Genomic DNA, 11,079 nt, shown 5'->3' with positions numbered 1-11,079 from the left:
TGGGGATGGAACCCAGGGGCATTTGACCTTCGAGCTACGCCTCCTGCCCTATTTTTTATTCTTTATTTTGAAACAAGGTCTCACTAAGTAGCTGAGGCTGTCCGCAAACCGCGATCCTCCGGTCTCAGCTTCACAAAGGCTGTGATTATAAGTGTGCGCCATCATGCCCGGCTGTTGGGGATTTTAGTACCACACAAGTCCTAGAGTGAGAAAATATTTTATGGACCTCATATTCATTTGCATAAGTCAATGAGGGACAAAACTACATCAACATGTCTAACTCATACATACATTTATTATAAAATATCTATCCTAAAATTCAGAGGGAAGAACAAATGATGAGACTAGACAAAGCAATTTTGAGCAATAAGAGCAATGCTGGAGGCATCAGAATACCCATTCTCAAACTATACTGCAGAGCAATATTTTAAAAAGCAGCTTGGTGTTTGCATGGAAATAGTCACTTAGACAAGTGAAATATAATAGAAGATACAGAGACAAATCCCCACAGAAATAGTCATCTGATCCTTGACAAAGATGCCAAATGCATACAGTGGAGAAAAGACAGCCTTTTAAACAAATGGTGCTGGCCAAACTGAATATCCAAATGTAGAAGAATGAAACTAGACTGCTATCCGTCGCCCTGCACAAAAGTCAACTGAAGGTGGATCAAAAAGCTAGGAAGAAATCAGGGTAAAACACTCTCCATCATACAGGCATAGGCAGTGATTTCCTCAATAAGACTTTATAGCTCGGGAAATAATATTAAAAAATCAACAGATTACACTGCATCAATTTAAAAAGCTTTTTTCACAGCAAAAGAAACAAATTGAGAGAGTAAAGAGAAAGCCAACAGAAAAGGAGAAAATATTTGCTAGATACGCTTGACGGAGGATTAACATCCAGAATATATAAAAAGAACTAGAAAATAACTTATTACCAATAAAAGAAATGGGCAGATGAACTAAATAGATATTTCTTGAAAGAAATATAAGTGACCAAAACCTATATGAAACAGTGTTCATCATCTTTAGCAATCCAGAAAATGCAAATCAAAACTATATTGATGCTGCATCTCATGCCAGTTAAAATGGCAATCATCAAGAATACAAATAATAGCCAGACATGGTAGAGCACGCTTGTAATCCCAGCATTCTGGAGGCTGAGATTGGAGGATCGCGGTTCGCGGACAGCCTCAGCTACTTAGTGGGCCCCTCTGCAACTTAGTGTGACCTGGTTTCAGAATAAAGAGGGCACCAAATATAGTTTAAATGTATACTATTTATGTTCAATAAAAATTGTTTAAAAAATAAAGAGTAAAAAAACAGGGCAGGGGGTGAAGCTTGGGGGTCAAATGCCCCTGGGTTCCATCCCCAGACCCGCCAAAAAAAAAAAAATACAAATAATAATGTTGGTGAGGTTATGGAGAAAAAGGAACTCTTACACATTGTTGGTGGGACTGAAAATGAGTATAACCACTATGAAAATCAGTATGGAGATGCCTCAAAATACTAGGAATGGAATCACCATATGGTCCAGCTATACCACTTCTGAGTGTTTATCTAAAGTAACTATAGTAAAAAAAAATAAAGTAACTAAAGTCAGCGTACTAAAACAATGTATGCATTCCCATGTTTATAGCAGCAAAATTCACAATAGGCAAGTTGTGAAACTAGCCTAGGTGTTAATAGATGAAAAAAGAAAATGCAGTATATATGTGCAATGTATTTTTACTCTGTCATGAAGAATGAAATTATGTCATTTGCTAGAAAATACATGGAATTGGAAAAAATTGTGCTGAGTATAATAAGTCATACTCAGAAAATCAAGGATCATACATTATCTCTCATATGTTGGAGCTAAAGAAAATTAAAAAATAAAATAGGGGATTTATAGCTTCATGTGGTGGCACCCACCTATATAACCCTAATACTTGGAATGATGAGAGAGAAGGATTTCTGGTTCAGGACCAGTCTCGGTAACTTTATAATACCCTCTACAACTTAGTGAGACTCTATTTCAAAATAAAAAAATAAGCCGGGTGTGGTGGAGCACGCTTGTAATCCCCACACTTGGGAGGCAGAGACAGGAGGATCGCGCAGGTTTGAAGCCAGCTGCACTGGCTTAAGAGACCCTGTTTCCAAATAAAAAGTATAAAATACATCTGGGAGTGTAGCCCGGAGGTACAAGGGTTTCCAGGAACCCCAGTACCACCAAAAATAAAAATAAAAATAAAAATAAAAATAAAAAATACAAATAAAAAGGCCTAGGGGTGTAATTAAGATGTAGAGTGCCCCTTGGTTCAATCTCCAGTAACAAACAAAAAGGGGACCTTATGCAAATAGAAGGGGATACCAATAAAGCAGAGAAAATGGATGGGAGGAAGGAAGAGGTGTAGGAAAGCGGAGGTATTGTGAAGTGAAATTAACCAAATTTTAAGTATATATGAATATATCACAATGAATCCCAAGTTTGTATATAACTACAAGCATGAATAAATTTTAAAACCACTAGTAAAGATAGTATATTATTTAGCCAGAAAAAATTGTTCTTAGGAGAAAAATGAACAGAACTTGTGGTCAACATGTTAAGAGAAATAAGAGAGAGACATAAAGACAAATATTTCATATATGGAAAAAAATGTTTTGATGGTATTGGGGATGGAACCCAGGGGCCTTCTACCTCCGGAATACAGTCCCAGACCTATTTTATATTTTATTTGGAAACAGGGTCTCTTAAGCCAGCTGAGGCTGGCTATGAACCTGTGCGATCCTCCTGCCTCGCCTCTCAAGTGCGGGGATCACAAGTGTGCACCACCACGCCCGGCCATATATGGAAAATTTTTTTAAATGACCTGAAAGTGAATGGAAAGTGACTATTGAAGAAGAGGAGGGGGATTGTAGAGAGAAAGGGAATAATAATAATAATAAAATCAGAATTTCTGAATGTTAAGAAATAAAGTCCCTGTAAAATTAAAAAACTTAAAAAGAAAAGAGTATATTACATACATATTGTTTTTGTGAAGAGGAGTGACATATAAATTCTAAGATCAATTGTACAATATTTTATTCCTTCTTTTTTGATAAAATGGATTTTATAAACAAATGATTTATAACTAGAGCATCAGCTCTATAAAGTTTACAGACATTTGATAAATATTATTATTATTTTAATTTTTTGTTGGTTAATTGTAGTCATAAATCTTATATTTTATACCTTTTAATGCTGGATCATTCTACATTTTTGTGAATATTATTATCTGTACACATAGAAATTAGTGAAACAAATACATATCTAGGTCTGCCTTCTCATCCTATAAAAAATGGCATGTTAAACACTTCAATAAATTTTATTTGCAAGATAAAAATATAAACAATATCAACATCTTTATTTTATACCAGCACCCCAACTTTCACCAATAGAATTATTAAATGTTTTATCTATGCACAGATATGTATAACTTACAGGACTTGAATCAGTATTTGTTTAGCTGCACATTCTGTTTCTTGTTACAAGAGTTATATTTTAGTACATGGCAAGGAATAACTTGGATTCTAGGAGTATATGAAGATAATTATGAAAGGCCAGATTTAAAACTGGAATTTATTATCAGGGTTATAAGCATTGTCAGAGTACTGCTTATTCCAATATTCTGGCTATTTCTCTCTTTAGGTACAAAAGAACTACAAATTGTAGGCTCAACCATCTTAAATACCTCAATAACCCATTATCACTGACAAGTAGAATCCATGACTAGCTGTCATTTTTAACTCTATAGTAGGTGCTTTTAGATAAATCCAGAGCCCGCAAATGTCCTCTAAAATGCATATCTTTCTTGACAGACCTTTCATCCCCAAGCCAGTATTATGGTTTTCCAGTCCTAACTCAGATTCTATTTTACTTTTCCTGAATATATCATTTGGAGTCCTATGTCTACAAGCCACAGAAACCAAGCCTGGCTAATGTTAGATAATGCGCAATTGATTGAAAAGATAGATTTTTTAATGTAATTTTTAGAAGGCTGGTGAATTAAGGTTAGAAATGGGCAATAATTGAGGCAGTTTTCAAAGCAGTAGAAAGATACAGCTAAAGAAATGGGGATGCTCTTTTAGCAAAATACTATGCACTGGACCTTATGCTGGCATAAAATAAACTGAAGCTTCTTTCAGTCCCTTCAATTTCCAGAAATACAGCGTTCACTTGGCCTCAATTGGATCACTTGTTCATCATCTTTTGTCTAGGGAAGGAAGAGGGGCATGATTATAGACCCACCAGACTTTATGTAATGGGAAAGAGTAAATTACTCATAATGAAATTAAGGTACTAGTTAGGAAAGAGAAATTTGTTCTCACAAACCAAACCAACAAACATTCATAATGCTGCATATTTCACAGCTTTCCTATTATCACTTGAGAAGACTCCTTGGCTTTGAAAAACCTATGTAGTTCTTGATTTCTCCTGTCGAAAACCTACAGCTTATCTATTACACTCCCAGGTTTTGATATCTTCTCCAAACTGCATAGATGGGCAAAATCACTAAGATGATCTTCAATCCTTATGCACAAGGACAAATATTGTTTGCCCTAAACTACTGCTACTAAGCATTACACATTCCATTCCAGTCAAATCAACCTCATTTGCTATGCATCTTTGGAAAGAGTGATTTCAACTCTTAGCTATTCATATCGGGCCCAATTCTGGTACTACAGCCCAGTCCTGACCATCTTTAGTTTCCTTCTTTTCTCATGCAGAAATCAACTGAGGCCCCTGTGTACCTCACTGGTGAAAATATCCAGACATGTCAAGCAGTAGGATATAATTCCAGCTCTTTAAGCTCTGTGAAGTTCAATTTGGAAGTAGCACCCAAAGGATATGATTACAGACAATAAGGAAACAGTTCCTTGGCAAATCAAAATTGTACATTGTAATGTTTGTCACAGTGTGAACACTTGTGCCAGAATCACCAGGAGAGCTTGTTAAAAGTGAAAATATCAAACTGATCAGGAAGATGGCATCAGAGTAAGACCCTTCTGTGAGCCTTCCTCTGGTACATTATGAGAACCTGAAGTTGAACTGATAACCACATGCCAAACTACTTTCCTAAGAGCTAAGTAATTAAGAGGAGTGCAACTCAGAAATAATTACAAGGACACTTTTATCCACCAAGGCTGAAAAAAATGAACATGTTACTAAGTAAGATGAGATGAGAAAGAACAATAGTATGTACCTCTGATGGCGGGAATTTTGGAGCTGTAAAAGAGAAGTAACCCATATTTGTGAACCCCAGATCACAAATACGGCTTCCTAGGATTCAATACACTACACAGAGAGGGTACCTGACACAAAATCTCATACCCGCATGATGACTCCTGGAAGGACACGCTGGAGAAAAACAGCACCCATAAGCACCACCCCCATTCCTCTGGAGACCAAACTGCAATCTGAAGCTGTGGTGAGTGCAGAACTTATAGAAATGGGAAATAGAGAAGAGACCTGAAATGGAGTCAATGGGAATACACACTGATATCTGCATACAGCAGTTTGCTTGCTATACACTGCACATGAATTTTTTAGGCGAATCCTGGGCCTAGAAGCCAGAGATCAGTTCAGCCCAGCCCTTGCCCCCTCCCTACTGCCAAGTAGAAAGTGCTGTCCCCAGGGGTCCCAGGGCCTTGAATGCAGGGCCTTGAGTAGGAAGGATGCAAAGAATGCAGGGCCTTGAGTAGGAAGAATACCCTCCAGATCTCAACTCTAACAAAGAGGGCTGAGTCAGAGGTGACAGGTGATGGCAGGTTTCTAAGTTGAAGGAAGCCTGCATAGAAAAGGTTTTTCACTCGACTGGCAGTAACAGTTGGGCCTTAAGTGAGAGAGAGAATCTGAGCCAAACTTGAACTATAACTTGGAGAGCTGAGTCACCCGTGATGTAGGGCTTCTGAGCAGGCCAGGCAGCCTGCATGGGAAAGACTTTTCTCTTGGCCAGCAGCAACAGTGGGACTCTGTGACTGAGCCTCTTTTCGAGTCTGCTCTCCTACTCTGATCTGTCCCATTAGTGAAGTACTGAGAAACTCTTTAAGCAACAGAAGTGCAACCTACCTGAGACCAGCCCTCCGTAGCAAGAGACTGCAACATCTCCATCCTCCTAGTCCACTCCTTCCCATTCCACTAATGAAATACTGAGCAAGCACACAAGACTAGGAAATTCAATCTACCCTAGCCAATCCCCCTCTGGCTCTCAAACTGAACATTCTCTGCTAACCACCCCACCTCCTTCAGGACACCTGATCAGAGCTCAGGAGTGGCATTTACATATCTTCAAAGGAGGCCGAAATCTAAGATGAAAGAAAAGCCTAGCATAATAGTAAAAATAAAAGAAATTAATAGTAAAAAATTTAAAGTGATAAAATAGAAAAATAAGAGGCACAGGCAAACAGATAAACTAGGAATCAAACAATAAAATCCTTAAGAATTGTTTAACAAAATGACAAAATTTTTCCCTATTGGAAAGGGATTGAGTAAAGTAAATATACTTAGTGGCAAAACAGTACAGATTACACTAGACTTCTCAACCCAAATTCTAAAAGCCAGAATGGCATAGAATTAAATCTGTTAAGTCCTGAAAGAAAACAATCTCCAACCAAAACTACTATATCCAACCAAGCTATCTTTCAATTCTAAAAGTAAGATTTTTTCCATGATAAATAAAACTAAAATAATATAAAAACAGTAAGCCCACCTTACAAAAGCCATTTAGAGAAAAAAATCATAAAGAAGAAACCAACACCTCAAACACAGAGAAGGGACTGTCTCTATTAAAAGAATAACAATAAACTAAAATTTAACAAAACTCAAAATGTTAGAAAACAACAAATATATCTCTATGATAATATTGAATGTAAATGGTCTTGATTCCACAATTAAAAAATATAGATTAGCCAGGCGTGGTGGTGTGTTTGTAATCCTAGCATTCAGGAAGCCAGTCTGAAGGATCCTGGTTCACATACAGCTTCAGCTAATTAGCAAGGCCCTTCGCAATTCAGTGAGACCCTGTTTCAAAATAAAAGATTAAGCCGGGCGTGGTGGCGCACACTTGTAATCCCTGCGCTTGGGAGGCTGAGACAGGAGGATCGCACAGGTTTGAAGCCAGCCTCAACTACTTAGTGAGGCTCTCAGCAACTTAGTGAGACCCTGTTTCCAAATAAAATATAAAATGGTTCTGGGAGTATAGCCCAGAAGTAGAAAGCCTCTGGGTTCCACCCCCAGTACCACCAAAATAAAAGATTAAAAAAAAGGGCTGAGGGGCCGGGCGTGGTGGCACAGGCTTGTAATCCCCGCGCTTGGGAGGCAGAGACAGGAGGATTGCGCAGGTTCGAAGCCAGCCGTGCACACTGGTTTAGGAGACCTTGTTTCCAAATAAAAATGTAAAAAAATAGGAGGGTAGCCCGGAGGTAGAAGGGCTTCCAGGAACCCCAGTACCACCAAAATAAATAAATAAATAAATAAATAAATAAATAAATAAATAAATGGGCTGAGGGTATAGCCCTGAGGTGCAATGCCTCTCTGGCTTCCATCTCTGGTACCACAAAAAAGAAAAAAAGAAAAAAACAGACTGGAAAAATGGATTAAAATTCAAAACTCATCTGATACATTGCTTATAAACAACTCACCTTATAAGCAATGATATACAGAACATAAAGAAAAAAACATATTCTGCAGAATATTTAACTCAACAACTAAATATACATTCTTCCCAGCCATTCATGGAACCTTCTCCAAAGTAGACCATATCCAAGGCCAGAAAGCAAGTATCAGTAAATTCAAAAGAACTGGTATAATGCCATGCATCTTCTCAGATCACAGTGGACTGAAACTATAAATTAATAATACGATGCTATTAAGGAACTCTATCATAACATGGAGACCTAATAAACTTTTTTTTGCAGGTCTGGGGATGGAACCCAGGGGCATTTGACCTCCGAGCTATACCCGCTGCCCTATTTTTTATTCTTTATTTTGAAACTGGGTCTCACTGAGTTGCAGAGGGCCTCACTAAGTAGCTGAGGCTGTCCGTGAACCATGATCCTCCTGTTTCAGCCTCCTGAATGCTGGGATTACAAGCGTGCGCCACCACGCCCGGCTTGAGACCTAATAAACTTTTGAATGACTGGATCATAAAGTATATAAGAGAAGAAATCAGAAAATTCCTAGAATCAAATGAAACTGAAGATACAACCTACCAAAATCATTGGAATACCATGAAGGCAGTCTTAATAGGAAAATTTATAGCATTGAATGCCCACATAAAAAAGACTCCGAACAAACAACCTGATAATTCATCTCAAGGCCTTAAAAAACAGAAAGAAAGCAACCCTAGGTCCAATAGAAGGCAAAAAATAAAGTTATGACAGCAATAAATGAAAGAGAATTAAAAACAGTACAAAGAATCAATTAAAGAAAATCTCTTTTTTGAGAAAATAAACAAGATTTACAAATGCTTAGTCAAACCAAAAGAAAAAGAGAAAAAGCCAAATAAAATAAGAGACAAGAAATGATTTATCACCACAGACGCCATGGAAATCCAGATGATTTTCAGGAAATTTTACACTGGAAAATCTAGAAGAAATGGGAAGATTTCTAGACTCTCACAACATTACTTTATTGAACGAACAGAGCATAGAAAACCTAAATTGACCAATAACAAGCAATGAGATTGAAACAGCAATAAAATGCCCTCAAACAAAGAAAACTTCAGGTCCCAATGGACTGTCAGTTGAATTCTACAAAACCTTCAAGGAAGAGGTAAGCTCTATACTCTCAAATTATTTCGCAAAATAGAAAAAAAGATGAAATGCTTCCCAACTCATTTTATGAGCCAGCATCACCCTGATACTCAAGGCAAATAAAGATACCTCAAAGAAAATTGCAAACCAATTTCCTTAATGCATATAGATACAACACTTCTTAAGAAAACACTAGCAACTTGGAACCTGCGCGGGGTGAGGGCCACACTCCTACCCAGCCTTCCCACCCCTCCACCTATGGGCCAGGTGGGGCAGGCATCACCCGACTGCCCTTGGATCACCACAATGTCCCTGCAAGGTTGCCAGGCTCAGTGCTGCAAGTGTGGACACTGCTGTCACTGGGACCACCCCTTCTCTGTTCAGAGGCAGCACCTGCCTGGCCCCACCTCTTCAGCCTGGGTTTCTAGCGCCTCTTTCTCCCAGTCCTAGGCGAGCAGCGTTGGGTTTGTCTTTAGTGGAGAAAATGAGCTGTTGCGCAGCCATTAGTACCTGTATTGGGGAAACCAATTCAAATGCTAAAAGATATGCCATCTGATTGTCAAGGTTGAGGGCAAAAAATGGAATCAAGACAGTCATAGTCAACATGGTTGACGTTACAAAGGAGCTTAATCGGCCTGGACATACCCCACCAAATATTTTGGTTGTGAGCTGGGAGAGCACACCCAGTTTGATGTTAAGAATGACCACCACATTATCAATGACTCTCATGAGGTGAATAAACTGCAAGTCATGTTGGATGTACTCATTAAAAATTTTGTTCTCTCTCCTGAGTGTGATAATCCTGAAACAGATCTGCATGTCAACATAAGGAAGCAAGCAATAGGCAATTCTTGTAAAACCCGTGGCCAGGGAGGCATGCTTGACACACATCATAAACTCTGCACATTCATTCTCAAAACACACCTGAAAGTAGTGATAGTGGAACAATAAAGAAAGAAAAAGAAAAGAAAAATAGAAAGGGTAAAACCCAGGAAGATGGTTCTGTATCTAGAGGTGAGACACCACCACTACCACTGCCACTGCCAAATGAGATCTGTCCTTCTCTACATGTTGTGGAAGAAGAGGATGATGACTGGGTGAAGGATACCACGTAGGAAGCTCAGAGGCACAGAATGGCTGAAATTAGTGACCTTGCAAAAGCTTTGACACACAGTGATGATTTGGAAAGAACAATGGAAAAGTGCGTCAATACCCTATTTGATTTTTATAAGAAAAATAAATAAGAAGGTATCACTGACTCATCTGACAAAGAAATTGTAGCAGGACCAGAAAGATTGGATGTAAAAGCCATTGAGTCCTCTTCTATTGACTGAGGTTCTATTTAATGAGAAGATTAGAGAATAAATTAAGAAATACAGGGGCCATTTCTTAAGATTTTGTCACAGTAACAACAACAACAAAAGCTCAGAGGTACCTTCTTCATGTTTTGGAGTGTGTGGTAGAAATGCATCAAGTTCAGCTCACCTACAAGATTCTGTGTATCTTGAAAATGTATGATACAGACCTTTTAGAAAAGGAGGTCATCAGCCAGGTGTGGTGGTGCACGCTTGTAATCCCAGTACTTGGGAGGCTGAGACAGGAGAATTGCACAGATTCAAAGCCAGCCTCAACTACTTAGTGAGGCTCTCAGCAACTCAATGCGACCCTGCTTCCAAATAAAATATAAAATAGGCCTGGGAGTGTAGCTCAGAAGTAGAAAACACATGGGTTTTCCATGGGAAAAGGTGTCCAAGAAATATGACTCAAAAGAACTTGCCAAAGATATTCGTGTCAAAGCAGAACCATTTATAAAATAAAATGTTTGAAGAAGGCAGAGGAAGAATCCTCAGGTGGTGAAGAGGAAGATGAAGATGAGAGGATTGAGGTGATGTGTTCGAAGACTGCCAATGTACTGACAGTTGAAAGTGTGAGGTCTGAAAACAAGGATGATGACAATGATATTGATGTCAAAGAATGAATGAAACCTAGCTTGACAGTGTAATGCTGCAATTTTTTTCTTCATTGTCAGCCAGAAGTGCAACATGTATGAGGAAAAGCTAAAAAAGGGCTTAACACTGTACTACACTTTATACTAAATTTTTTTTACTGTGAGTGGTCTGTTATTAAGCCCAGTGAGACATCTAGGAAGTACACACACACACACACACACACACACACACACACACACACACACATTAGTGAGCAGAGCAGATATAGTTTGCTTATTTATAGTTTTTCAGCATTACCTTTAAGGTTGAAAATATAATTTAAAAATGTTTAGACAAATAAAGAAAAGATTAGC

At 38.4% G+C, this 11,079-nt stretch overlaps 1 pseudogene across 1 annotated transcript; it reads left to right on the top strand.

Moving 5' to 3' along the window:
* Nucleotides 1–5,362: 5,362 nt before the first annotated feature.
* Nucleotides 5,363–10,755, top strand: LOC308279052 (eukaryotic translation initiation factor 5-like; annotated as a pseudogene). The gene is made up of 3 exons: nucleotides 5,363–5,452; nucleotides 9,321–10,331; nucleotides 10,495–10,755. The product of its transcript is annotated as a eukaryotic translation initiation factor 5-like (transcript).
* Nucleotides 10,756–11,079: the final 324 nt, after the last annotated feature.

This window comes from Muscardinus avellanarius, assembly GCF_963383645.1.
Source record: "Muscardinus avellanarius genome assembly, chromosome: X".
Taxonomy (NCBI): domain Eukaryota; kingdom Metazoa; phylum Chordata; class Mammalia; order Rodentia; family Gliridae; genus Muscardinus; species Muscardinus avellanarius.
The sequence above is the reverse complement of the archived record's forward strand: the minus strand, read 5'-3'. Positions and strand labels throughout refer to the sequence as shown.